The 27,993-nt window shown below is 40.4% G+C and overlaps 1 long non-coding RNA gene across 1 annotated transcript; it reads right to left on the reverse strand.

Moving 5' to 3' along the window:
* Positions 1-1,648: 1,648 nt before the first annotated feature.
* LOC111272435 (uncharacterized) lies at positions 1,649-26,605 on the reverse strand. Its single transcript, XR_002687510.1, has 4 exons — positions 26,368-26,605; positions 20,223-20,435; positions 19,611-19,719; positions 1,649-2,162 (listed from the first exon to the last, which is right to left on the reverse strand). It is a non-coding gene; the product is annotated as an uncharacterized LOC111272435 (long non-coding RNA).
* Positions 26,606-27,993: the final 1,388 nt, after the last annotated feature.

Raw genomic sequence — 27,993 nt, forward strand, 5'->3', positions numbered from 1 at the left:
CACATTGATAAATCCGTCTAAATTCAGGTTCCTTTATGGCTTGTTTCTCAAGTTATGTCTAAACAAGAGTTGGTTGCAGGAATCGTTCCTGGAAGGCACGTTTTTTTTCAGGACAACCATCATGCACTGCAATCACCCTTTCGATTGCTAATCTAAGCCGTTCAGGGACTTGCTTTGAATATTCCGTCGGCCCACATGCAAACGCGGTAGGAGCTTGTTCAGACTATTCTCGTATTCTCAAGCCGTAGGTTCTAAACTAGCTGGGTGATGCATCATCCCGCTAGAAGACTAGGATTTTCGTTCGGTCGCACAACCTTTATAGAACATGCAGGCAAATTTACTAGGTAATACGTTCGCTCTTTTGTAAAAAGTATGGTTAACTGACACTTCCTTCACTGGACACCGCAATAAACATATCCTTTGGATCCTGAGCAAGTCTGCAAACGTTTCTGCGGTTGATTTTTGCATTGAAAATAGATTTTTTTCAGAAAAGAATCGAAGATAATTTGCTGCGTCACCCTTTTTCAACGCCTACGGCTATTTATACTGTGCAAACAAGTCCCCGAAATCATCTGTTCGGCATAGCGTCCAGGGCTCGCCCTCACTGGAAGGTCTAGCGTATCTTCGCCGAACGTGTCGGAGTCTTCTCTAACAGAGCCATGAAACTGCATGGTACCCATACGTCATGGTAACTACTTACCAACGCTAAAATTTGAACCTGCAGTGACTACATGCTCATGGTTACCGTATCAACCCACGCCGCCTCATTGCTTCACCACTAAGAGAATTAAAAACCAGACGGAGGTCTTGGCCTTATTGACTTTAACATGACCTATAACGAGTTTTAACGAATGATCTGTAATGCATTAGGTCTAATCGCATGAAATTTCCTCGTGCTTCTTAACAATTGAGTCGAAGTGAGACGATCGTCAAAAACGCACTCCTAAACGGCACCGGTTAGATTTGCACCCGGGCTATTCTTCGCTAAAATTCATATTTGTTTACATCGATGTTATAATGGGCTTGATGAATAATATATGCGCGTCTAGGTCTGTATAAGGGCAGAACAAGTGACTGTGCAACGGTCAACGTCGCCAGCCAACGGCAAAACGTCCGCCTTTATTATATGATTTTGGGTCGTCGAAAAAGTATTGCTGCTTCTTATAACTAGATAGCTTTAAAATTACATATGTAGAGTACTATGAGCATTTAGAATGTCTTCATTCGGACACAAGACAGAAACCTTGAAAAATTTCGTTATAGTTTATTGCAACAAAGCACTAAACATTGCCCAAGCCCAACAAAAATGGGTTAGTCCTAGTCGAAATGCGTTAATCGTAAAAAAGCGGCCAAGGAAAATGTTATCGCTTCCGTGCTGCGCATTCGAAGTGAGAGGTGCTCCTCGTGCCAGTCGGCGGACAAGCGGATCACATAGGACAATGTACAAAAAAAAAGAATCGTGATTATGGCGAGGAAAAGCTTGCAAATCTGTGGTGAAGCTCGAATTGGCGCGGAAGAAAATATTTTCTTGGTATGATTCGAAAGCAAGGGTGTGTCATGACCTGCTGGCGTCTAGCAAAACGATTAATTTGACCCTCTACTGTCAACAACAAAATTATAACAAGCTATTAAAGAAATTTAACCAGAGTTAACGAACAGGCACAATGCAGACTTTTACTTTGACAGAGTCACGCCGTGCACATTTTGGCTACCCGGCAAGAACTGAGACAACTTCTATGAGAAACGAATGCGTCCACAGTACCAACCGGATTTAGCATCATTAGACCATAATTTGTTTCGGTCTTTGCAAAACCCCCCTAATAGGGTTAACTGAGCTTCAATAAAAGGGTGCAACAATCACTTATCACATTTTTTGGCTCAGAAATCGCAGAAGTTATACTGTGAATTCTGGTGGCTGGCTGGTGTTACCGTAAAATACCGTAAATAGATCAAAGTAGCGCTTATTTAGAGTCGAAATTATGATGTAAAAAAAATAGTTGCTTTAATTTTGGCTTAAAACTATTAGTACCATTACGATTACCTAATATATAAGCCTGCTGGGTCTTCAAATCAGCTTTGGAGGTCCATGGCTGCATATATGGGAGCACACATATGGGTCAGCTTTGTCGTTGACTGGATGCAAGGAGCATTTTCTGCTGGATCTGGAATGGAAATGTGTAGACAAAACGATTAAGTAATTTTTACTTTTGCCTGAGCACAATAATTGATACGGTCGAATCCCTTACGCCAGATTATCATTATAACACCGGAATTTAACGTTAAAGGACGACAGTTGAAGATATGTTATAAAAAAAACTATTTATCTAAAGTACATCCTTTCAGTAAAGGCTCAAAGGTGACGTGGCCTCTATCGTTATTGGCGGAGCGTATATAAGTAGAAATGATTTTTTCGATGCATAAGAATTCTTCTCACACAATCTAGTTGATGCTCAGGAGAAGTCCTTTGTGAAATATAGTACAGAAAATTAATATTAAAAAAGATGACGCTGAGGTTGGCTAAAGACAACAATAACAGTAGCAGGAAGCGTCCTTAAATTCTAATGACCGCAGTGTCTAATTTATCGAACGGGATTTCTTAGAAAGGGTTGTGTTGTGGTGCACGGTTTTGGTTTTGGTTTTTGTTAATCAAAGCCAGCGACGAGGTCGTAGTAGCGTTTTGTTGTACTTCTTGCCTTTCGCCTCCCGCGAGCCTCATGGAATACTAAACTTTGACTAGGCAACGGTTCCTTAAATGGCAACCTTTTTGTCTACACACGTTCCTTTCAGCTGCTTTTCGCTGCTACTGCTAATCACGGTGGAAATACCTCTGTTGCCCTTAGCTACGTCCTGTGGCGCATAGATACTCTTAGATTCACTTTCCAGGGAAGTTTTTCAACATTGATTGCATCGAGGCTGTCCGATAGCTGCCATACTGTCTGCTCTACTTCCGGTTACCCCTGCATACAGAGCAGTGAATCTATACCGTTTGTTTTTAAAAATTTTTATTTCATCATTTAGATGTTTTTGCATACTCACGGCTTGGTCAAGCATTAGGTATATCTGTACCGTTTTTCCTCTCGGCTATCACAATTCGCTATCTACGCTCCGTTGTCAATAATATAAATGAGCCTATAGCTATAAAAAATTCAATACTTAATCAATAGCATCATACTATACAATTGGAGAAGACTGGCTTAACTTTGTCGCTGGCCAACGGATTCAAGCGCTTATACAATCATTCTAATATTTTCTTTGTTTTTGTACATATACATAGATATAAATTAGAAGTGTCCCGACGATAGATATTTATTCAATATAAACGCACTACTATTACTGTGGATACAGCTTCAGTTCGATAGACATCACTCACTAGTCGTCTTCGAAAAATTATTTTCTTAATCAGAGATAACATAACAACCGTACGTCAATTGATATTATAGACGTGACCTATCGCTAAAAATTACGTTATATACGAAAATTTCAGCGGAATTAAATTAGTGGACGGAGAGCAGGACAAAAGTCTCAAGAAAAATAAACAGTTCAAAGCGGACAAAAAGTGCAAAAATCTTACTGAGATTAGGCTTTAAAGTCTATTTTCTTTCATCGGTTCGCATTTTTTGAAAATCACAAAAAGGAAGTTTCCGGTTTTAGTGAGGGTTTGACTAATACGAAAATATTAGACAGTGGTAGGTTTTCGACTGAATTGCAAAAATCGAAGCACTGATGTACTAAGAACAGCATATGGACGCATGCCTACCATGACAACTAGCACATTAAACCCGTTTAATGGGAGAACCTTGCGTACATATTACCAATATATGAGGGGTACGAACATAAGTATATGTACAACATTAACACCACAGATGTTGTATGTAGCCCTAAAATATTAAACGAACAAACAGCACGTAGTCGAGCTTGTCAGCTGACCCGGCTATGCACTCTTAACAATACATTGTACGTTTAATTGCACGATGGCAGTGCTTTTAGTAGCCAAAAGCTCACTCGAGAATGAAACCAGCTATACGGAACGCATTTTGTTACTCTGCTCAATGCTAAATACAGATCTGTTCATCGGCAACTAATCTCTCCTTCATACCGACCGTGAACGTGATTGATCCATCACAGATACTCGCTCTAGGATATTACCAATCTCAATTGTAGCGGTCTGTGATCTGCTCTTTATACTTGGTCTAGGCTGGGCACTTGTGGGGTCCTGGAGGCCATGCCTGAAGATGAAAAATAACCTCTTGTCTTCGTAGTAGCTTGTATTAATCCATATGAAGCACACTCGTCAGTAACAATGTGCTTTATCAATAATATTTCATAGTGATAATGTGTAATGTTTTAAGGTCGAAATGTTTGCTACGTTAGGAGCAACGAATATACTATGTGTCGGTATGTAACTTTGGACGGTGAGACAATAAAATAATATCAAAAGTTTTTACAACAGTGAACCCGAACGTCACACAAAACCCAATTCGAAATTTCCTCAAAATACTTTTACATATCTTTTTCCGTTCACAGCTCTTCCAATTAACAAAGCGATCATATATTAATTCGGATGAAATTAAAGGGTAATCAAGGCGTGTCATCTTTGAGAACGTTTCAAATATATTAAGGAAAGCAATCTTCAGTACTTTCTGCAAATCTATTGGAACCCTAAAGCCTAATGTTTTGAAGCCGTACACATCTTTCCCCAAAAAAAAACCAATTACTAAACGAAAACCCAAAAAGCTAGTATTACCGCATACTATATTTCCCATCAATTCATTTGTCCAGTTCCCTAACCGATATACTGTCTGTACTTATCAGTACTACTGCAATGCTTTGGGTCACGGTTTAAACAATAAATCAGCTGCATCGCTCTGAATAAATAGGATATTTTCTTATCCCTTCGTTCATACTTACAGTTCGCTGTCACTGATATTTATTGTAGCTTTCGTTGTTCAAACTGAACCTCTAATTATTCATAGTATTTAAGCTGCAGATACTACCTCGGATGGGTGGACTGATCCGCGTCGTTGAACGATTCGTTCCTTGACTCGCTTCACCCCATCGTTAATGTCATTTTCCTGCAGCGGCATAGCATTGGAAAATCCTCTATCTTTTCGCTCGGATTATTAAAGCAAAACAGGCCAGTTACTATAGGCTTTATACATACAAGCAATGCAACTCATTGTTTGGCATGCATGGTGACGCTAGCGATAATGGACAGACCATCTAACTACGGACCGAATCAGCACGTCTACAAAAAGCCTAGAAATAACAATGCTTAATTGGAAATTGCTATTAAGAAAAAGGCCATTCCTGCATTCAAACACCCGCTGCAGAGTTTCAGTTTCATAAACAAGGACAAAAAGCTGACGACGAAGTCCAATTATCCTAGTCTTTAAACAACGATGATGTAGGATTATTTACGTTTACGGAGTTGATACCCCTGCCAACGGTCGGATCGCATCACGCTTGTAAAATCCACTATGATTACCCGATCTTGTTTGGATAGTTGGAAGTAAACAGATAAAGGAGGCTCTTCAATGTTATGCTGTTGCGGGACAGAGGCTCCAAAAATGGGTTCAGTAGTTATCTATGGGTCTGGCCTAGGCCGAACCACTGCGAATGAATAGCAGTCTCATAAATAGTTCATCAATAATTGCTATTAATGAGACATTAGTTCACTCGTTTTGAACTTGAGAATGACCACAGGGGTTGATGACATCTGTGCCTAGGTAATAATGAATATAATAAATCCACGCCATGTCCATATTTGGTGTAATTAGACTTGTCCTTAATTTAGCCTTCAGCAACAGTGGGGCCATTCAAATAGAAGTCAAACTGAGATACGGTAGACCATCAAAAATGTGTGTAGTTTAAAATATCGTATGCAGGCTAGGACCGTAAATAGTGCTGGTGAAACTAGTTGCCTGTATTGCATTCGTTTCATGAATTTTTCGGTAGATTGTCACTTGTTAATATTTTACTAACAGCCGACCTGTATTTCAATATATAGCTATCAGCGTGCGAACAAAAAATTCCCGTGTGGCTACAACGTATTACTGTTCGTTGCATTCGTAGAAAAGCTGCCATGATGGAATTACTATCAAAGAATTTTACCAGCAAGTGTATAGAAACTCAAAAAATATTTCTCTGTTCTTCTATGATATAGTTTTCAATGAAAAGCTACACGATAGATATACCTAAAATCCAGTTTAACCTGCTCTAGATACACTGAAGAGGACATAGGCTTATCGTATAACTTGGGCGGACCTTTATTGTAGGCTAATATAGGCCAAAAAATAAATAATGCTGACTTGCTATGAGGCAGGTACAAATACAACGAGCTCCCGTATCGTACATAAGCAGGTGTGCCAAAATGAATGACGAGACATACAGGTATACGCCCGGCATGCATATAGTAAAGACCCGTTCAGAAACTTCACTACTCATATACGTTTGCTGTAAACTCCTGCGTTAGAGTATTTGAAATATTCAGATATGCATCTATATTGAAGGCTTCATTGATAAGGATATACCATACCATTGTTGTCCGTACTTTTGGACAGTTCGATATATTTAACGTAAACTAGAGTGATTTGGTTTAGCATTTATTATAACGACCGTTGCTCTATCTTCCGACCCTTGCCTCTTCCCTTGTCCCCTCTCTCTATGTTTTTGGCTGAGATGCTCTGCCAGACGAACTCTGCGGCGACACGTTTTTTCAGGGTAGTGAAGAAAAAGGAAATCAGATCTTTAAGTGGCTGGCCAAGTTTCTCGGTCCATTTTGTCCCATTGTCGTATCTGTCCATGCGGATAGTCGTTGACGTTACTGCCTTGAGGAAACCATTTGCACCCCAGTTTGCTGGCGGCAGCCAGTCTATTGGCAGGGCCTAAGGGCATACGTCCCAAAGGCCAACGCCGCAACCTATTCACAGACTTCATAGATTCGGCAAAGTAAAGGATGTTAAGACTTTCCATCAGAAGTCATAGTCGGAATTCGCACTCGATAGATTGACGCAATGAGGGAAGCAACGAAATGTTTTCCCTTTCGTCGCTGATACTCGCATCTATTGAAGGCTCACTGCATCCGCTGCGGTCACAATGGGAATCGAGTGACAGAGGAATCCTTTGAAATGACTAACCAGGGAATAAACTAGGGTGCTTTGTCCAGCGGAACAGTCGAAACTTGTCGGACGGCAAAGACGAAGAAATAGTGCAAGATCCCATATAATGTAGCGGTCCCAGAAAAAAGGACCAGAAACCGCAACAATTAACCTCGTAGAACAGAGAAGAACGATTATAGGGTCCCTATCTATCAACTGTTCATGCATTTATGCTTTCTGTTCTATGCAACCAGTGTTTGAATAGCTCATCTTCTGCATTCAGTTAAGGTATCAACATAAAAGCATTGCCGTACAGGTAGGATGAAGAGAGCGACTATGACAATGGAAGCGACCACACGTATATTGTTTTCGTACTAAGACAGAATCGCCTAATAACTGTATTAAAACTGGTAGTGTTTAATCGTAAGATAATACAGTTAAACATTCGTACAGCTCCGACTGTCGCAAGAAAACCTATGTGCTAACAAGTTAAAATAGTTTGACAATCTCAGCAACCTACTGATAAATCTAAGGGCAAATTTAGCCGGTGTAGCAGAATGGGGTTATTCAAAATAGATCGGTGTATAATGTACGAAGTAGTTAATCTTCACTGTAGCCCTTTTAACGTCCAATCATTGACCGCCAACCTGTGTAATATCACGTATATTCCCGTAGATAATTTTGTAACAACAACGTATGTACCACCTACTTAGTCGCCCTAAATCTGAACCTAAAGAGAGAGAGAGAGAGAGAGAGAGAGAGAGAGCGAAGATCTATCGATTGGCGAACCGACACTAAATAAGCGAGCAGACAGCTTTGTTGTTTGCTTAATTCCAACTGGATAAAAACCCAGTGGCATCAAGGCACCCCCGCTAGCAACTTCGCGTTAGTTGAGAGTGCTAGGGCAAGCACAACGCCAGCTGTGGTCGTATATGTAACGAGAGCATAGTCTGAATATTCTCCTGGTCAGGGTTACCGAGATTACAATTTCACTTATCGTTCAAGGAGACGTCAATGCTGACTGCCCGGAGGTTAATGTGTAAACCTTATATACGGATACCGGGCCACTTTCCTCTAAAGGGTCTTTGCTTACAATACTCTCCAAGTACACATTTTTTCCTACCTCAAGTATCTCTCTATATCAGTACTTGTTTCAACAGTACTTCAACTAAACGTTAATTTTGTGGTATAACAATGTAATATCGACCACGTACCCGTGGTCGAAACTTACTGGCTTTGTGTCCCTGCAGACATATAGCACTATATGAAATTTTCTTTAGTGAAAAATTAAGATCATCCCATTGCAAAAATCCTGAAAATAATTTATCCTTTAAGAATCGCCTTGCCGAAAAATTATTCCTCATTGGCGAGGACTGGAAGCGAAACCAGTTGATAAAGTACGCCTTTTATTTTGGTTTTCAGGATTGAAACCAGACCCGTCACCACCCCGTTAAAGATCGAGTTGTCCGTTCTTTGGCCAGTGCACGTTAACGGACGGCGGTCATAAAGGAACACCAAAACCCATGGCTCAGATAATTGGACAACGACAAGCCAGGCAAATAGCGTTTTCACTTTGGTTCAGTTTGCTAAGAAGCTAGCGCAGTATCCAGGAATGCGTAGCCCGATGGTGATTGAGTTGGTAAATCTTCTTACCCTTTTGTTACCATTCATTGAGCTACTAAAGTCGGTCACTAGATGGCGTAGCAGCAACCGTGGTAGAACGAAGTTAATCAGCAAAGGCCGGGAACTTCTGACCCCTCGTCTCTGGCGACGTTTGGCCGGGGCCTTTCATACTAGAATTTTCTTGGTTGAAGAATGTAAGGACAAGCCGCCGTACTTTCTTTGCCGCATAGTCTTAAACGCAAAGATATTAATTGGCAGAGGAACACTACAACTCCCCAATATGCGTAGCCTTTACCTTCTTTGTTAAGATTGTGGCTGATTTTCAGCGTTATATTGAATTTGCGCCTTGAACTGATCTCAAAAGCGATACGAGTCCCTCAACTGCAGAAGCCTTTGCGAAATTGCACATAGTGTTCCAAGACGATACACAGGCGTGGGTTACCTTATTTGCACTTTTCCCTATTGTCCCGCAAATGGTAGCCCGGAAACAGAACGGAATGTCCCTACCTGCGGTAATTCGATTTACTCTTGCGGCGTACCATAATGGCCATAGATCTGTATATTGCTTCATTTTTTACTCGACTACATCCGCTTCCCAGCTACTTCAATTGTTGGAAAAAATAGTATACGACTTGCATCTAAAATACATGAAGAAGGTTTTTGTAAGTTTGTCAGAGTTGAGTCAAAGTTTTCTATTAATCAAATTCATTTATAACGTAGGTAGAGCTTGTAAGAGCTATGCGAGCTGAACACCCTGGCGAACTTCAGGGTAAGTTCGTGTCCAATTAATGATGTCGAGCAAGCGACATCTGATGATGACATAATAATAGTTGCCAAATCCTTGGTAACTAGATATGCAACAAGGGTTTTGGTCAAGAAAGATCTGACAATTTCTATCTTAAGCAAATCATTGGCCTATTAACCCTTTCGTTTGGTGCTATCCTAGACATTAGCACACGCACTGACTAAAGTCATCGACGTTATTTAATGGGAATTAATTTCGGTCCGTCCTGTTTCACGCGCACTTGTAACATGTAAAATAGAGGATGGCGCCTTATACCTATTGTTTGTATTTTTCTCATTATGGATAGTAATAGCTAGATATAAGTAGAAGAAACTAATACTTGAAGTTTTCACTGGTTGAGATGCGCGCGGCAAGGTTGTGTCAAGGCTACCATACAATGGGCCTGAATGCACTCGCTCGTCTAAATGGATTTCAAAGCCATTCCCAATACAGTCATAAAAAACTAGTTGCTTTATTTAGTAGGATCAAATATCTTTGAACTATATGGTTTTGTAAACTATAAATCTACAAGCAACCGTCGCACGCATCCTTGAGACATATCGTTCTTTCTATAGCCAACTTACAGCAAAAACTATCCTTCATTCATTTGCTACTAAAGATCTGACGCAGTCAGTAGAGTAACCTCTCAATCTGTGGTAGATGAAGTGGCAGAGTCGGTAAAGACTCTAACCTAGTGTTATAATAGATTTCCGTCCTAATTTTAGCGGGTGAAATAGGGCTTAATTCGAGCGCCGCAAAAGGTGAAGTTTTACGCTGGCTTTCTTTATAGAGAGCCCAGCAGACCACGAACCTACAGACTTCTACCAGCTAGAAGTGAACGCTATTAGAGGTACTTTAAATCGACGACGAACTTCATTCAGTTAAGGCTCCATAAATGAACCGAACTAATCTTATGCTTCAATATACGCATCTCTTTGAAGTGTATAAGGTCCAACTTCTCCTTTGAACTATACTATTGGCTACTGAGATTGCATATGTACTTATCCCCTCATGGAGACTCCTCATGGAGTCCTCTCTATTTTTCGAGTTCTACATCCGGTATTACCGTTAGAGATTCCCTCAGATGGCTAGCTCTCAACGCAAAACGAAATGTGCCTAAGCCCGGGTTCGAACCTAGACCACAACATATCTCTAAAGTTAGCAGGCAAATATGTTATCCATTTAATTATTGTATCGCATAGAACTTCAAAACTTTTTCCGCACATCCAAAGGCGCTCGAGAAGTTCAGGAGCTGACTCCCTGCAAAGCACCAGAGATATTATCAAGAAGCTCACACTGAATTTCTCAAAAGTTTAGCTACAATGCAATATGTAAAACTGCCCATAAGGCTAGAGATAATACGAAGTCCTCAGTTGTGCAAAGCTCTACCCAAATGCCGTCCCCTCTCCTTTAATTTGAACTATTCCAAGCAACTGCGTCATGCGTATATGTTTGTTTCACTTAGATACACGCTTAGTAATTCCGCAGGCTTTTCTCAACCCGCGCCTCACAGCCAGCAGTTGCTCCTCGTATATTTAATTATCTCGGATTTAACCGCGAAATGTTACTACGGGGCTCATTGAGGAGGAGGCCCATTCATGGGGCCAATTCAGATCTCCGCCGAAACGCGAATAAAGCAGACTTACCTCGAAGGGTGTCAGCCTCATTGTGAAGTGCTATTTATCGGTTGTTGGCTATCGTGTTCGTAAGTTTTTCTGGTCTCTCCTGTTTTTTCCAACAAACTTATGAAACGGTATGATCATAATTCGCTAAAGCTATTACTCAAACCAGCAATGACGTGTGTTCATGGCTACCATGATAATGCAATTAAAAACACGCACATTAGTCACCCTGGTTACGTCGCTCTAATCCGTCGCATTTGGCGGTATGTTAAATCTACAAGCATGACGGAATACGGGCTATCCTGTGTCAAAATTGTAGGAAAATATTCTAGCTAGTATCATATTAGCAAGATTTTAGCAAGAGCCTTCAGATCCGCTTAGTTTTCGTGCTTGAGAAAACCGCTTTATTTGCACAGCGATGACGGCAGTAGGCTAAACAACTTTACTCTCTTCCCCTATCAAGAAAGAAAATATTAATTTGGAATGCCACTATGATCAGCACTCTAGCCTTCCTTTATGTTGACCTTGATATTGCAATACCCGGCCATTCTAGTACCTTGATTTTGGCCCGATTTTGCAAGGCTGTTCCTATTTGTGTGCCTTTGAGACTTTAGAGGACCAAGAATGAAGGTTGGAAATTGTCAGCAAGAGTCGACGGTAAAATCCAGTTTCAGTTACGCACAGAGCGGTCGTGCGTGACCTAGATTCTTGAAAATTGGTGGAATTGGAGCTGTTAGTACCTTTTTGGGCTGAGTGTATTAATGCATTGTGAGGAAAATAGCGACTCAATGATTTAATAAAGGCACAAAGTGCGAATATTGGCGATTTGCTACTATCTTCCTTTCTATCCAATAATTCCTTGCATCATGATTATTGCAGTGCCTGAATCCTAGCCGAACGCTAGCCCTACCTTGAGGTGTGATCGGACGAATTTACACATTTATATTTCTATCAGCACTGCAGAGAAGGATTGGAAAAATTGTTCATAGATGGGCTTTCTTTTTGTCTTGTAGTAGCGCGGCCTAAAGCCTTTTAAATCGTACACACGGTCTGCCAAACTAAACATGTGGCATGCCGGAAGATGGGGAATAATTTTGAGATAGGCAAACATTTGAAATCCTGTAGCCAACTCTGCAAATCAAAAGGCATTACTATATACGACGCTCGGGTTCCATTGGACGGATTAGCCCCTGGAAAGTGTGTTTGCCCCGAGTCTCACGACGTCCGGATGGCGAAAGGATGCAACCGATAGACCCAAACGCTTCCGGATATTGGACGAATATAAAGGTTTCCATATAAAGAGAGACAGAGGGAGCTGAAGAGTTATATGGAATATCTGACTCTTAAGATGTGGGTCAAAATTCCGTGAGTAAAAAAAGAAAGCTGTCCACAGGCTCTAGCGCTCGATTACATATATTAGTAGATTAGCTAAGAAATTCCATGTTCGTCCGAACGGAAAAGGCAAAGACTTTAACCTATATAAGAACCTATGAAGCGAGGTGAGGAAAATGGCGTGTAAAATCTGCACGCCTATAATAATGCTAGAGTCAATGTGAAGATCCCCGTAGTATTTTAGTAGGTAACGTATATTTGTCTGCTAATCTTAGGGACACATTGTGGTCTGGGTTCGAATGTGGGCGTAGACACAGTTCGTTTGTGCTGGGAGCCAACGGTCATATGTAACGCTTAAGGACAATACCGGACGCAAAACTTGAAGGCACCGGGGTAAACGAGGCTTGCTTCGTTGTTAATAAACCAATGAAGGGTACTATTGACTACTAGTCGCCTGGAGCCCAGTTCACAAACCCTCTAGTAGCAAACAGAATCTTAGCAAAGGGTAAACTGTGCATAGGATGGGTCGCTCACGAAATGACCAAAGTGGTTATGGTGCCATGCTGCCTGCCAGTTCAAAAAATGAAGTGCAAAACCTTTGAATGTTTTAACTAAACCATGACGAAATCTCCCAAAAGATTCTACCGGTGTGAATTACTAGGACACGTTCTTAAAAACTGCAGAGGTGAACCCTCCTGCTACAACGGTTGTGTGGAGGACCATTCCGCAAATTTTATAACTGGTTCAAAATGCGGAGAAGATCGTAAAGGAAATTTAGAAGTGAATACAGGTTAATTTTATAGGTAAATCATTTGTTAGTCAGATACCAACGCCGACAAAAGAAAAAAAAAGGGAACTGGCTGCAGCGCCTGTTCCCTAAACGTCAGCTATTAAGAGCGATAACTTCAAAACAGCAAGCACAAAAGAGTACACCAGGAATGAGGAAATAGCTCCCCTACCCAACAGAAACAATAAGAAAAAAGACGTTTTAGAACACGTGAGCAATGATCACAGTGCTCCAATTAAACTGTCGCAGGAGTGCAATATCTCACGATCTAAGAAAAATGCGGCTGACTTATTGATTACTAGCGAACCTAACATTGGCCTACAGAATAGCCAATAAATGGCATGCAGCTTCGATAATATAGTGTGTATAAAAGACCAAGGAGGGATTGTCACGAGTAGCTGGGTGAGGAGAGATTTTCCTGGGTACGGATTGGAAACCTAGTTTGCATCTAATGGGATAATGGAAAGCTTATACAGGATTTTAGATGGCGGACAGAAATTGTTGACTAAAGTAGGAATTGCTTTAGTGATCATTGGCGGGGACCTCAGAGCGGCATCCGAGGTAGGGGGAGCTTGTAGGACAGACAGAAGTCGGCAGTCGCTAAAGTGGCCACACAAGACTTGGCAATGCGCAAGCGGCTTGCCAGCCTTTCAGAGGCACCCAAATTCCTCCCTTAGAGAGCTCATGAAATGTGAGATTAGGTGGCCGGCTTGATGCCTAAGAAGTGCTGGAAAAGGAGCAAGCTCTAAGTGATCATAATGCTGTAAGGTTCTCCGTACATCCCAGGCGAGCAAGCAAGTGTGCTAAAAGCAGAATGTCTCTCGTACACCTGAAAAGAGAAAAAACGAGAGAGGCCATAAAATGCTGACTACAAAAATATGAAGACGCGTAGAACGAAGAAAATTTACAGCGGCTCCTAGTAAAAGTCTGTGAATAAGACAAGTCAAAAATACAACCAAACTATTGGTGGAATGAAAAAAATGCTCAGTGTCGAGCATCATTTAATTAAACTAGCAAGAAACTTCAATGAGTCGGAGCTAGACATGCTCCAAAAAACTATTGAAAATTAAAGGCAACGAAAAAGCGGCACTTGAGATAAATATCATGGATAGTAAGGAAAGCTTCTGGGGAAACCTTCTGCAAGAAATACGGAAAGACTCATTGGATTGCCTTTATAAGCCCGTTGTCATTGGCGGGGATCTGAGTAGAACATCAGAAAAAGAGAAGTATATTCAGCAAAAAGAAGAGAAAATAAGGGCATTAAGGTCCTTGTTTCCATCTTACTAGCCTGTCGATCGAGCTGAGTTTACAGGCCCAGACCGTGAGAAAGAGATCCCACCTGTTACGAGGAAGAGGTATGGCAAGCAGGAGAACAAATCAAAACGAATAAAGTATTGGGTTTGGACGAAATCCCGGCCGTAGTTACAAGAACATCTCTGATATGGTTGCTGTATTTGCTACATAGATTCTCAGCTCACACTGCTTTCCACTGAAGTGGAAAAAAGTCGGGGTTTCTACAGGTAAGAATTCCTACAGACTTATATGCCTGCTACGGACGCTAGTGAAAAACATTGACTCCATATAGAACAAAGGCTCAGAAAGTTTGCCGAAGGAAAAGGTTTTTGTCTAAGAGTCAATATGGCTTCTGAAAATATGAGACTGACGCTCACAGCAATTGATAGAGCTCTCAGAAGAGCTGAGAAGGTAAGAGAAAACTCGATTAAAGCAAGAGACCTTTTTCTCACACTTCTCCCAGGTGTTAAAAATACTTTTAATAGCCTGCCGTGGCAAAGAGTGTTCACATATCTAAAGGAAGGAAAAGTTTCCAAATATTTAGTCTCTCTGGTTTTGGATTATTCGCGGGATAGATCAGTAGTCAATGGAGAAAATGTCCTTCTTATAATAGTAGAAGTTCCACATGGGTCTATTCTGGGTCCTGTGAATCCTAGCGTATGACGGGGAGCTAAAGTTAAGCGATGTTCCTTTAGACCTGGAAATCATTGCCTTTAGCAATGATGAACTGTCACAGTTCATGTCCGGGTGCCAGAAGAGCTCCAAAGAAGAGTAAATCGAACTTTGAAGGAGATTTTAATATGAATGAAAAATATGCTATATCTGGCCCCTGCATCGTCGAAGGTTACACTGCTTATCAGTAGGGAAAAACGCCAGCCTCTAGCACTAACTTTGAATGGAAAGAGAATAAATCTGGCAAAATAAATGTGGTACCTAGGCATCCAGCTCGATAACGCGATGACAGGAGAGCTTCATACCAATCAAGTCGCTACTAGAACCTTCACGGAAATTCCCTAAATACTACCAAACACCCATGGATCAGGGAAGAGCAAGTGATAGTAGAATCAAAGTGTGAACATTACCGTAACCTATAGAAATCATGATTAACAAGCTACTTAGGAGTTTTTGGCGTATTCTTCTAGGGTTATCAAGCCTGTAATACGGTTAGCACAAACGCTGCCTTGCTCATTGACCTAAGAGTTAAAAAAAAAGACGCATTTTTTGGCACTATCCGACAGATGATGCGGAAGGCAAAGTCTTGAGAATGTGGCAAAAAGAGTTGGAGGCAGTACCTCATTGTGCTTAGTTGGTGCGGCAACGAGCGACATCATCCCTAAGAAGCAGGCTTAGATTGCGCTTACCACCCGAAAGCTTTTCAAAGCTATCTTCATAAAACCGGTAAGGCTACATAGGATCTACACTGCTGGCCTGAAACATACGGCATACCACACATTAGTAACCTATACGGCGGTTATCTACAGTATAGAAGGAAAGAAGATAAGATTGTTCTCAGAAAGTGATGTGAGCTTGTTTACGTCCTTCATCACCTGACCCTAAGAATATTTGGAAGCGGGTGACCCCGGTCTCATGATCCGGTAGCACCAGCAACTGCCTTCTATCAATCTTTAGTACCGTTATTTGAAGATCTGAGCTGATCTGGAGTGAACCCTAATAGACGAATTGAGAATCTGCGAGTATTGATCTCAAAAGAAATAAGTCCAACCAGCTAAACCTCACACTCGGTTTACATAAGGTAGTAATTATGCTCTGATGTTGCTAATCGTACGTAAACTTCTTGTAATGAGAAAAAGTCTCGAACAGACCTGACGAGTTACAGGGACTCAAGAGCAGTCCTTCACTCTACAGTGATCGCAGGTGGACATGTACGAAGATAATTACTGATATCCTGAACACGCTGCTCGTGTGGTTGGTATTAGTTTTCTGCTCTAGGAGTATGCAACTTCGCGGTTTACTATTTTGCTATTTATCCGCTATATTTATCAGTGTTATTGATATTTAGTTGTCCGACCATCCATTTTTATTTTTCGCCTTCTTTGGGTTTTTATAATTTGTTTATAGTTGAAGATATTTGTTAACAAGTTGCAGAAGTTACAGTGAGCTGTTTCAGGTTCTACCTGTTTTTCTTATTAAATAATATACTTTTTTTTACGCAGGGGTTTATACCTGCCTACTAACTATATATATATATCAGTTATATTACTCTGTCATATGTATAAAGCCAATGTGTCAATGAATTTCGATACTTATTAACGCTTCTAGTCTGTCTGATTATGAAATCCATTTACTTTTCGTCTTTTGGCTAATTTGTGTTTTGTAATTTTTTGGGGGGGGGGGGGGGGGGGGGAACGTATGTGGACACACGGGCTGCAATGAGTGGGAGTTTATCGAAGCTTAAAAGTGAAAAAGGCATGTACTTACATTGTGCAAACTGATAGAAATATACCCAAAAACATGCAGTGAACAAGGCAAATAGTATTTAAATGCGTGAAGTTGGTCCTTTAGTTTAATCTAGTCGTAACATTTGATAACATTAAAACGCAGAACAGCAATTTACAGTTTATCAGAAGTTCAGATTATATGAGATAACGAACGCACCTATCTAGAACACATATTGTGATAACAAATAGACTAAACCGTGGAAAGCAAAAAACATACATAAATTCTAGCCAATTAGTTACCAGGATTTAGACTATCTCTGACAAGCAGTAATAGTTCTCCAATTCATTCTTGAGTTTGAGATAGCGGTTTTTTTTTTTAGTGTTTTAAACATTTGTTGTTAAAGTTTTTTTGACTTAATTTTTTGTTGAGAAAGATCCGGTATTGAAGTTTATGTTGGGGTTTGGGGTCTATCGTTGCACTATTTATGCGTATTGTAGCTTCTTCTAAACCTGATACGACTAAAATAAGAACAGGTGAGGAACGTTTCCAGGTAAGACGACCAAAAAAAAGACCTTGAAGAGGACTGAGCATACGTCTACAAATAGTGCTGGTACACATTTTGTACATTTGCATTGGTCGCTAAATCGGCTATGGCCCACGTTAATGATCTTTCAAACAGGTGATTAAAAATACGTTGCCTATTTTATTACACAATCACAGGAGTTTATGCCGATGGTAGGCAACGATCTCATGGAGAAGTTATTCACGCTTGTGTAACCCCAACTTCTACTGAATGATAGAAAATCTCCCGTTCTCGATTCCTAACCCAAAATAGCATCCGATGGGGCCGGTGTTTATGTAAGCATACTAACCATGGGCGTTCGAGAGCTATTGTGGAAAAAAGCGGTCAACAAGATGGTGAAGCTGACGGCCCAGTAGACTCGTAGAATGTACCGCTTTAGTTTTCCACATCCGTTGGCGATAACTTTTATAACACATTTTCTTTTGCCGGATGTTGAGTTACTGATTCTATCTAATATCGAGCCGCTGTGCATTGTCATCCTATCTCATGACGCCAAACAGCGGCCATTTTGTTAGAAAACTGCCCTTACGGTGGTGGTGGCAGTAGATGATGTTATAGAATAATGGTGGCGGAGCTGCACGAGTATTTCTTGCATGTTTTATCTTTCTAGGCCTTCTTTCTTTTACTGTGCGTCTGTTTGTCTTGCAAGTCGTCAGCTTATCAGCAAACGGTCTATTCGTTGCTATTCACCTCCTTTACCTTTCGACCACCAGTGCTACTATCGTTTCCTTTTTGAATCCTCTAACTGCCCGATTCTTACCTACTCGGATCCCCGTGGCTAGTACTATGGCAGTGACATTATTCCATAGAAAGCTATCGATGCATGGGCTACTTGATTCTAAGCGTGCTTGGTCGAACTACCCGTTGTTATATCCGCAGGCGCCGGTATCTTGAGCTGTGCTCACTGTGGGCGTCTTATGATGCACCAAACGAACTAACCGCTAGCGCCGTGTAGTTGTTGGCAGTGGTACCGGATCAGCTCACATGAGCACGTCAAGAAACAAGCGAACGACGAAATCCAGGGAAAAGGACTAGCGGTAAAAGAAGGAGAGAATGGGAGATACAGAAGGCAACGTAGTTAGAGCTGTACTAGGGATTTGTGTATGCGTTATGCCTTGCGTAGTGCTCGCTTTTCGAATCGCCCGTCTCTTTCTCTTTCTATTATTCTCTCGAATTGATGCCTCACGCTTCTTTATTTTCCTTGCCTTCATCGATGCAACGTGACTCCTGTGTCACCCGTCAGATCAGATCTTGCTCGAGCGTACCCCAATAGTGCTATAACTCTTACTTCCAGAGACCTATAGAACGATGTCATACCACCACAAGAACCATTATGTATCGAATACTATCACTACAAACACATACATAGTAATACATACCAGAATAAATATCGCCCGTTCAAAACGAAAGAATCCTACCCATTCTTCTCCTAGTTTTCATCCTAATATCTCAGAGCATATTGTTCTTACCCTCGCATCAGTACAATACAGAGTGTATTTCCCAGTAATGCAATTCGTGCACGTTGATTAAAAGATATATGTTCGATGTTTAGTAGCAAATACATCGTAACTCCAATAATCATTGTTATCAAGGCCAAACAATAAGCATTTGTCAAGTAACGTGTGTCGGTTGATACCAGCCAGGCAATTAAATGTTACATAGTAAAAATTATTCTCTGTAGGATTTTGAGGGGTCATCGGTTGGACCTAGATAGACGAATCTGCTTGGCTCCACTTCAACTGAGACTCAGGGGTTTTTCAAATTTCTCGACTTGCACATTTCAGTACACTATACAGTCACATTCGCATGAATCTATTATATAATATATGCTATCCGTTCTTGCGGAATAATTGAAATCGGTCTCCAGGCGTCGTTCCCATTGAGATGCTATCGTTGGCAAAAGGTCTCAGCTCCTACGAAAAGGCCTCACTTTATACTCTTGGCAGAACAATCTGAACGTTTACCAACGCTGGGAGATTTGATTAAATAATTAATTGCTTAAACAAACACGATTAAAGATAAATCGAATGAAGTGTTTAACAATTATCCAAGTGTGTCACCTAAACAATTTGGCGTAGAAGAGTTATACCTGGAAACGCAGGGATAGCAGAAAGGGTCAAAACGGAGATGTTGGAGGATAAATAGGAAATCCATCAGCTGTGATCCTACAGGTGACAGAAATCGATCCGGGCTCGTACCTGTAAATCGGTCAAGTACGCTATTATTATTATTATTATAACAACGGTAGTTTAGCATTCATTGGCGAGGACCTGGAAATATATATAGTATGTCCTTCGCTATAATAATGTAGGGCCTCGGAAAGCGATGAAAAAGCAGTGCTACCACAGTGAATTGCGCGTGCGATTTACGACAATTTTTTATACTATTATACAAGTGACTATGGACTTTCCAGACATAATAAGTTCGTCTTGGTGCAATAAGTTTCTCTCAAGTTCAAGCGGGTAATCATGTACTCTAGGAGACGTATTTTGGTAGCATTTTTGCTTCTGCTGCGTAAGTGACGCATAAATAGCTTGTTTCTTTCGTGTTTCCTTGCTGCACAGCAACCTCTAGCAGTGACTTCAATGAAATTAAAACCTCAATCAATGTAATAGCGTTCTTGTGAGCGCGCGGTCATGGCGTTACGCTAAATGAATCGAGTCATTACGATAATAAGTCGATGGTAACCTTCATACTCTACCTCACGTCTACATATAGTGGGACTCGAGCCATCGATTGTGTATAGGGTTCACCAAAAGCCGACAAATGACATGAACCGAATAAGAGGTTTCGGCACACATGCTATTTCTATGGAGGGACATCAAACGACTGGTCACGTCAGTTGAAAGGACCGAAGTGAACGTCTGTCGTATCCAATAAGATTTCTTTTTTCAACCGCGCTGGTTGCCGATATCTGAAATCCAAAGAACCCAGAATGTATGGCAAAACACTGTATTTTTTTATTTTTACAATGAGCACCTCATATTTATTCTACCTAAATGTTTCGACATTCACGTCTGGCACCATTGTCAGACATGTTCCGGTACAAAATGAAGTTCACTATACTATACCTAATATTGCGTCCACGCTATTTTACACTGATTTCGATGATGCTGCCAAATACATTTCAGTTATTCGTATCCAAATAGCCTGACAAGGACACGCATAGCTTCGCGTTCAGTTTTGTTACTGCCTGACATTCTGCCATGAATCGTTGCCCTGCATTGATATTATTGATTTATACCGGGAGCTTTAAGGCAATGAAAAGAAGACTTGGGTCGAGACGCAAAGCTAGAACAAATGTCTCGGCACCGATTACTGCTGTTTTCCTGTTGTACTCTGGCGTATATGAAAACTCGTAAAGAAAATCATCCTCTTCTTTGAGAGTCAACAGTAGCTATGGTGCCGGCGAGCCTTACTTTCTGACAGCATTCTACTTATATGTAACACGGTGTTCAACATCAGCCCATAAGTAGTAACGAAAATAATAGAAAGTTCAGTGATATCCCAAGCACATCTAGCAGATAGGACATGAAAAAAACACTTTTGCCTGATTGAATAGTAATAATAGCGTTACTGCTTAGCAAGACGCGCTACTAAAGCTTCTACCAGCTACATGTACGCTGATATATGCCAAACGATACCTCTCACAGAAATGCATGTTAAACTTTTACGAAACGATCATTAATGATTGGAATTATATTATAGTATATGAGCCTAAGGTTCCCTTCTAATGAAATGAAACAGTCACGTTTAATTGTAGTACTGTTATTATTTGTAGTAACTACGTTACTAGATAGCAGTCGTGGTCACACGTATAAACCTCTATTTTGTAGTGAGTCCTACAAGAACTGGCAACTAGTCCACCGACAATGTACCTACTAGCCGCGACAAACATAGATACATGAGTGGTTATATATATATATATATATATATATATATATATGTGTGAGTGCGTATAAAACTGTAGTATTCTATGACACGTTAGTTACACGTAGTCGCGATGACAACGCTATTAAATTGCCGGTACTGGGGGAGATATGTAATAAAGATGTTATATATATTCGCACTTTACAATATGTAATAATATGAACATTTCGCTGAACTCCGGTTTTGATCTCGGTAAAATTAAGTAACTTTTTGACCTGACGTAGCAGGGTTTCCTTCACCGTTGCAAACTTCTAGTTTTTAGTGTAACTTTAAATAAATTGACATTTTATATGGGTTGCTACCATTCGCTATAGTTCTAGCAAATGTGCGAATTAAGTTATAAAATATTGCTAGCGAAACAAACAAACACACACAGTCCAAATTTCACATAGACTAATTATCCGTTACTTTTTGCGTTCGAGTGTAAAAAGTTTAGCGGGAAGGTTGGAAATCACCCATAGCGTGGCTAGTGTAATGATTTATCGTCACCAGCTGATTTTACATCACGAAAAAAGAAGTTTGTCAGTTTTTCCTGGTGTGCCCCACAGCTTTCTGGCTCTGAAACCTTTTCGACTACCATATATTCATGCCAGATGTTATCTCCGCAGCCCCATCGGGATTGCCGATAATTTAGGACTCTTCTAGACCCTGAATCTATACTAGTGTAAATAAATCTAATGTTGGCCGCATTTTTTCAACAACGGAATTTTTAAAAGAGGTCCTATTTATTGGCCTGAGATGCCTGACCAGAATTATGCGTACGTACACAATGCTTTTAACATTAAACAATTACCATCCGACACGCTGGATCAACTGGAAAGTTGTAGTTATCCAAAAAAGTTAATTGAATTTATGTTCCTTTGTCTCAACTCAATTCACTCGGAATTTGGCATAGCTCGGTAGTCAAAGCACAAATAAGCTTATCGCGTATACCTATTATACGCTTAGTGCTTATGTTCATGCGTCAACGTTTTGTCTAACGTAAAAAATCTCCAAATTCTAGCGACCAGCCGTTTATAGTAAATGAGCCTAAAAGCGAAGAATACGTAAGAGCAGAGAGTAACAGGTGACTGTGAAGGGCTGCTCTAGGTAGGCTTTCCTTACTCGAACTGAAACGGCAGACAAAAATTCTGTAGAAATACAAAAAAAAAATTGGTCGCCAACGCTATAGTACCATAGTTAGGGGTAAAATGCGTTGTTCATTAACGCTTTGATGATGTTTGCTATGAGGCTAACGGAGTCACTGGTTGTACAGCAGAAATCGTTGCCGCAGCTCTAAGAGCCAAGAAAGATTAGCCCGATAGCTAGCTCCTAAATTATAACTTGCTTGCATAGATGTAGCTTGCCCTTAGTTCGACATATCATGGTAACGACTCGTCTCTAGATCATGCCGACAGTACAAAACATACTCCAAGAGCGACTACTTCAAATGATGCATTCATAATAATCGTGTATTCTGAAGAGACGCCGTTCCTTTGTTACAAATAGAACATACTCTGAATAAACCAGGAGGTTCGTACTAAAACTAATGTGCATTAAATTCCAGCTGCAGAATTTGAAATATTAAAGGAACAAAAATCTGCTGTATTAGTCTTCACGAAAACGAACATTTAAATACTCTGCGACATTAGATTTCCCTTTTGATGAGCAGTTCTGCTTGTTGTTACGGTCTGTATCGTTTTTGTTATAGCAGTTCAGGTCCATCACCGGAGTGTCATAAAGGTACGATTCGTTTACGAAGCGCAAAGCAGTGCGTAGGAGCATATAAGTTCCTTTAGATGTAGAAACTTTGGATGTGCGAACTAATGCGCGAAATTCCACTCGAAGTTGGACGACAAGTGCGTTTATGAGCTGTCCAATATCTTTTAGCACCTCTCGAAGACCTAGTGCAATGTTATTTGGCAATATCTAGGTCGAACATTTATAAATTGTCGGCATAATGCACCTAGCCTGTTGAAAGTAGGTGGTTAGTTGAGTGGTCCTACTTTTGCTCCAGTCGCTACATAGCTAGTTCCGTTCTAAATCTTTGCTGATAGAGACTGTCACTAATATTATTGATCAAAGCCTCTAACAATAATAGTATAGCCTATTATATATTCTGTTTATAGTTGTTATGAATTGTATAAACGTGTATGAATACTTCGGCATCATCGATACTAAGATGGACTAAAACGCCGCTTGACTGCAACTCCTCACTGGTGACAATCTGACTGAAATTGATTTGAATATATGCTTTTCCTATACGTAACTTCAATGCGCCTTTAACGGGAGAAATTCAACAATATAGTATATATAAAGATGGGTTACCACAGGATATATGATGCATATTACAACATAAATGGCGACGATTCATTCATACGTCGCCTTAATTACAACGTCTATAGGGTCAAAATTTATTATTTAAGCGCTGGGTCTGTGAAGGTTATCATTATGAGAAAGACAGTTACTTGCTGCATAGTATCCAAAAACGATTCCCCTACATCTAGTGCAAATACACCCCTTGTTGGACTCGTAAAAGTTCTCGTCTATGTATTGTATGTGGTGGGAATCGTAAATTAAAGGATGGGCACAAAGCTCATTCTAAACAATCCTAATTGCTCCCGCATTAAAAAGTTCGCCACCTAGTTTGGCTAGCCTCTGGCCCAATCTTTCTATACGTTTGGAAAAAATCTCGGTTGCCACAAGATCAAAAACAAAATCTCAATTTTTCGGTGAAAAGCAAAATGTGAGCGAAGAAGTAAACTAGTCAATCCCTTGCCCTATGATGAAGGTTCCGAATACGGTTCAGCAAGGTGATTCAATCAGTTAAGTAATTTAAGATTCCCTAATCTAGAGTCGAACCGAATTACATTTGCTCTGTAAAGCGCTACCAACTTAAAATGGGCGGAGCGATATCACGAGAAAAAGTTTGAGGTCCTAGTTTTAGAAAAGGCGGATAGGGCTTTCTTGGATGTCCCTATAATATGCGAAATAAAGCGTAGCAGTTAAAGAAGTGCGTGATACGGGAATCTGTTAAAGGTCACAAAAACGGTGCGTCACCAATTGCAGTCCTACGTTTCGTCCTGAAGTTGGCAGGCCCTGTCATACCCAGGTTAACTATTAATCTCCTTTCTGTTAGCCTATATGATAAACAGGACTTTCGACACTTGAAATTTGGTAGAACCGCTGATGGCCGAGTCATCCGCGTAGAGAACGACCTTCATTAAGTTTTTTCGATCGCTTATTCTATCAGCAAAAAATCTTAAGGATTACCTGGATCGGAAGGAGGCTTAGACAGTCACTTTAAGCAAAGAGTGTCGTTTGAAAGGAGAAAGCAGTTCCGCCACCTAGTTGTTTGTACTTATCTTGTTCTTTATAACATCGTAGCCAACAGAGTGAGCACATTTTTTTATACACCCATGTACGTTGAGCCATCCGAAACTACATTTCTACGTGCAGAATTGAATACAGCTTCGAAGTAAACAAATACTCAGTGTAGTGTTGAGCGCCTCTTTAATGTCGGCCACTAGAATTCTGCACGCTGTTCCCGTCGAACGCTTTTTCCGAAACCTATCTTGTTTCTTTGGAATAGCTTATCTGCTCTCTGCAAGAGCGGGCACTCTTTTGATCAGTCGAGCACGGAGCATCTCGATGTAGCAAACGCTACCCTTGACGATTCTGCAATATGACGATGACGAAGTTAGCTCATTTTTGCCTTTGGGAATCACCAATAAAGAGCAGTTCCCCACTGAGAAAAAGTGCCAGTACGCAGATGTTTTAAAAAGTACAGTCCAGCAAGGAGCCAGAATAAATGACCTCTTAAAATGCTCATAGCGTATCCCGTACGGGCCCGCCGCCTTATTGCTTTGGTTCTTGAAAGCTTGTTGGACTCTGGCACGGTCATCGGATACACATACAAAGTGTTCCAAACTCTTCGGTGAATTTATTTGTTCAAAGAGGGCGCAAGTAGGTTGCACTAAGGCCATATACAGGCTGGTGCGCTCTAACTGGGGAAACTTTGGCAGTCTGTTCGGCGCAATGGGCATGCTTTCATCAGCTATTCTTGGCACTAAAAAAAACAGTCTTTTTCAAACCATGACCAAAAACAATGCGTTGTTTTCTCAGGGTAGAGACAAACGATTACTGAATTTTTTCGGGCTGGAAAAACCACCAAAATGAAAAACTTTCTTTTTGATTGAAATCGACGGTTTGCGACATTGCCGGTTCTCATGAGGATTCTTAAAAGTCTAGCAAATTTAATCGACAAATTGTCAATAGAGTTCAGATTTAAGAAGCTCGAAAATTTATTTATCAAATTCATATTGTCGGAAGCCATTTTTGAAACAGCTAGGCCTTTCATACAGAAATTGCCGATTTTGCCGAGGAGAAGAATATTAGTTGCCAGCTAAGTCATCTGAATAAGCATTTTTTTTAAAGCCTTTTTGGCGTTTTTTGCGTTTGAACTTTTAAAACTTTTGACCTGCAGTTAGCTTACACTTTAATAATGCTGGAACTTCTTATATTTCTCGAGTTAACAATTACCAACAACACTTGACGCATGATTATTATTAAAAACGTTATTTGCCAACCGAAAAGGAGTATTTTGAAAACAACTAATTAGTGATTTATGTGGTTGCATGAAACAGAACATCGGCTAAATTGTCTTCCGGAGTATAAAAAAGTTTATAAAAAGCATACTTAACTGCCATAACAGTTTGTTTGTAGAAATACAGGTAAAAAAACAGGACTGCAATGTAAAATATAAAAATGTCACTTTACAGTCACCAAGAAACAGGCCAAAGCAAACTCCGAAATAATAATAATATATCGCAATAATTCAACATCTTATTCCTATATAAAGACTGAGGAACAAATATGAAATTTTTCTAACGAGTATGACAAATTGAAGTTCCTAGGCACACTGAACTAGTACACACCTTACCGGCAACAATAGTAAGAACTTCGGTTAAACAAATGGATGTAATCATTCAAACAACGATTCAGCGATTTCAAAATTTAACGCTACAAATGACACTCTCCGCTGTGAAACACTGCCTAGTGGGGCACAAAACGAAGGTAGACCCAACAAAAAACAGCTACGGTTACCACAATGATAACGATACATTGTCACTAATCCATTATTTCATAGGATAGCCCAATACACGAATCGCTGCCTTCGAAGGAGGATACTTGACAAAGCTTTACTACGTCGACAACTGGAACGGCGAGGAAGGTGTGCCCTTTGTCAGCGTGGTCAAGAAAATCAATGTAATCTTTCTGAGTGGATAGAGATCTCGATAGAGGAACGGGGCCGGACGGGGCGGGCAGACGGTACAACCACCACGAGCGTGCTGCAATTACGATTTCTCTACGAGGACAAGTCTATCGGTCAGTCCGATGCTAACTAACTGCATACGCACATAGTGAGGAAATAGGCGACGGCACTCGAAATAACACAACTAGAAGGCAACTCAAATGACTAACCGTTGTCGGAAAGATGTACAGGATACAATGTTGTCTTTGCATAGGGGATAAATAGTCAAAACTGCGGCGCTTAGCTATGCTAAGTAATGGTAGTAACGGCAACAAAGAATAACTGAAAACAACAGTGCAACAAAAGACAAACAAATAGAGTAAATCTTCTATTTTGATTCCTATATAAATATATATAAACTCGAAACGCTACCATGCTTCTGTACGGATGACGGTAACCAAATCATATTCTTTTTGGGATGGAAATTTAGTTCAAGTAGGGCGTATCTAACCACACTACCAGTTGTTTTTCCGCTCAATATTGATGTAGGAACACCATCTCTTGTTACCTATGATAGCTTGGTAGGCACCTATCAATGCGGCGAAGCATTTCCTGGTGCCTGGCGAGGCACTGAAGGTCGATAAGAAACCACTTTGTGTGCTTTACAACCCATCGAATGCTCAGGCTTCTAATTTCTGATAGTATTCTATATATTGAAGAGGTCTTACAATTGTATGGTATTCTCAGGTTACCTTTTCGGCCAGTTAACGAATTGCTTGCTATCCGAGCCGTACATCAACCACGGACAGCTGGTCGGGGGTAGGGTACATTTTCCAGGTCTAAGACCTCTCAATTTAACAGACCCCTCTGAGCAGCTTTCTCAATTATACAGTCCTTATTATATATCACACAAATATCCTAGGCTAGTTTAACAGCCCTAAACCTCGAGAAAGGATAAAACGAAGTAAGTGTCGAGAATGGCCTCTTTTTTTATCTTCTGCCGTCACGTTTAAGGTCTTAAATTGTCATTAATTTTATTTCATTGCGGACAGAACAATAGAGAATGCACTTTTGAATGATGTGTAGAAGAAAATAAACGGTAGTGTGAGAAAAGGGAAAAAGTAGGTTTAAACACACACATATATATACCCTAGACATTTTATTATTATTAAATCTTAAAAATATATTTAATAGTAATAAAATAATAACACACATCCAAAGCCAGCATATAATATTTGCCAATGTGCTGTTACTTACAGACATAGACTGAGCAACCGATTGACCTATGAACACGTTCTCTCTTTTAACG

Source organism: Varroa jacobsoni, unplaced genomic scaffold (assembly GCF_002532875.2).
Source record: "Varroa jacobsoni isolate VJ856 unplaced genomic scaffold, vjacob_1.0 contig02243, whole genome shotgun sequence".
NCBI classification, from domain to species: domain Eukaryota; kingdom Metazoa; phylum Arthropoda; class Arachnida; order Mesostigmata; family Varroidae; genus Varroa; species Varroa jacobsoni.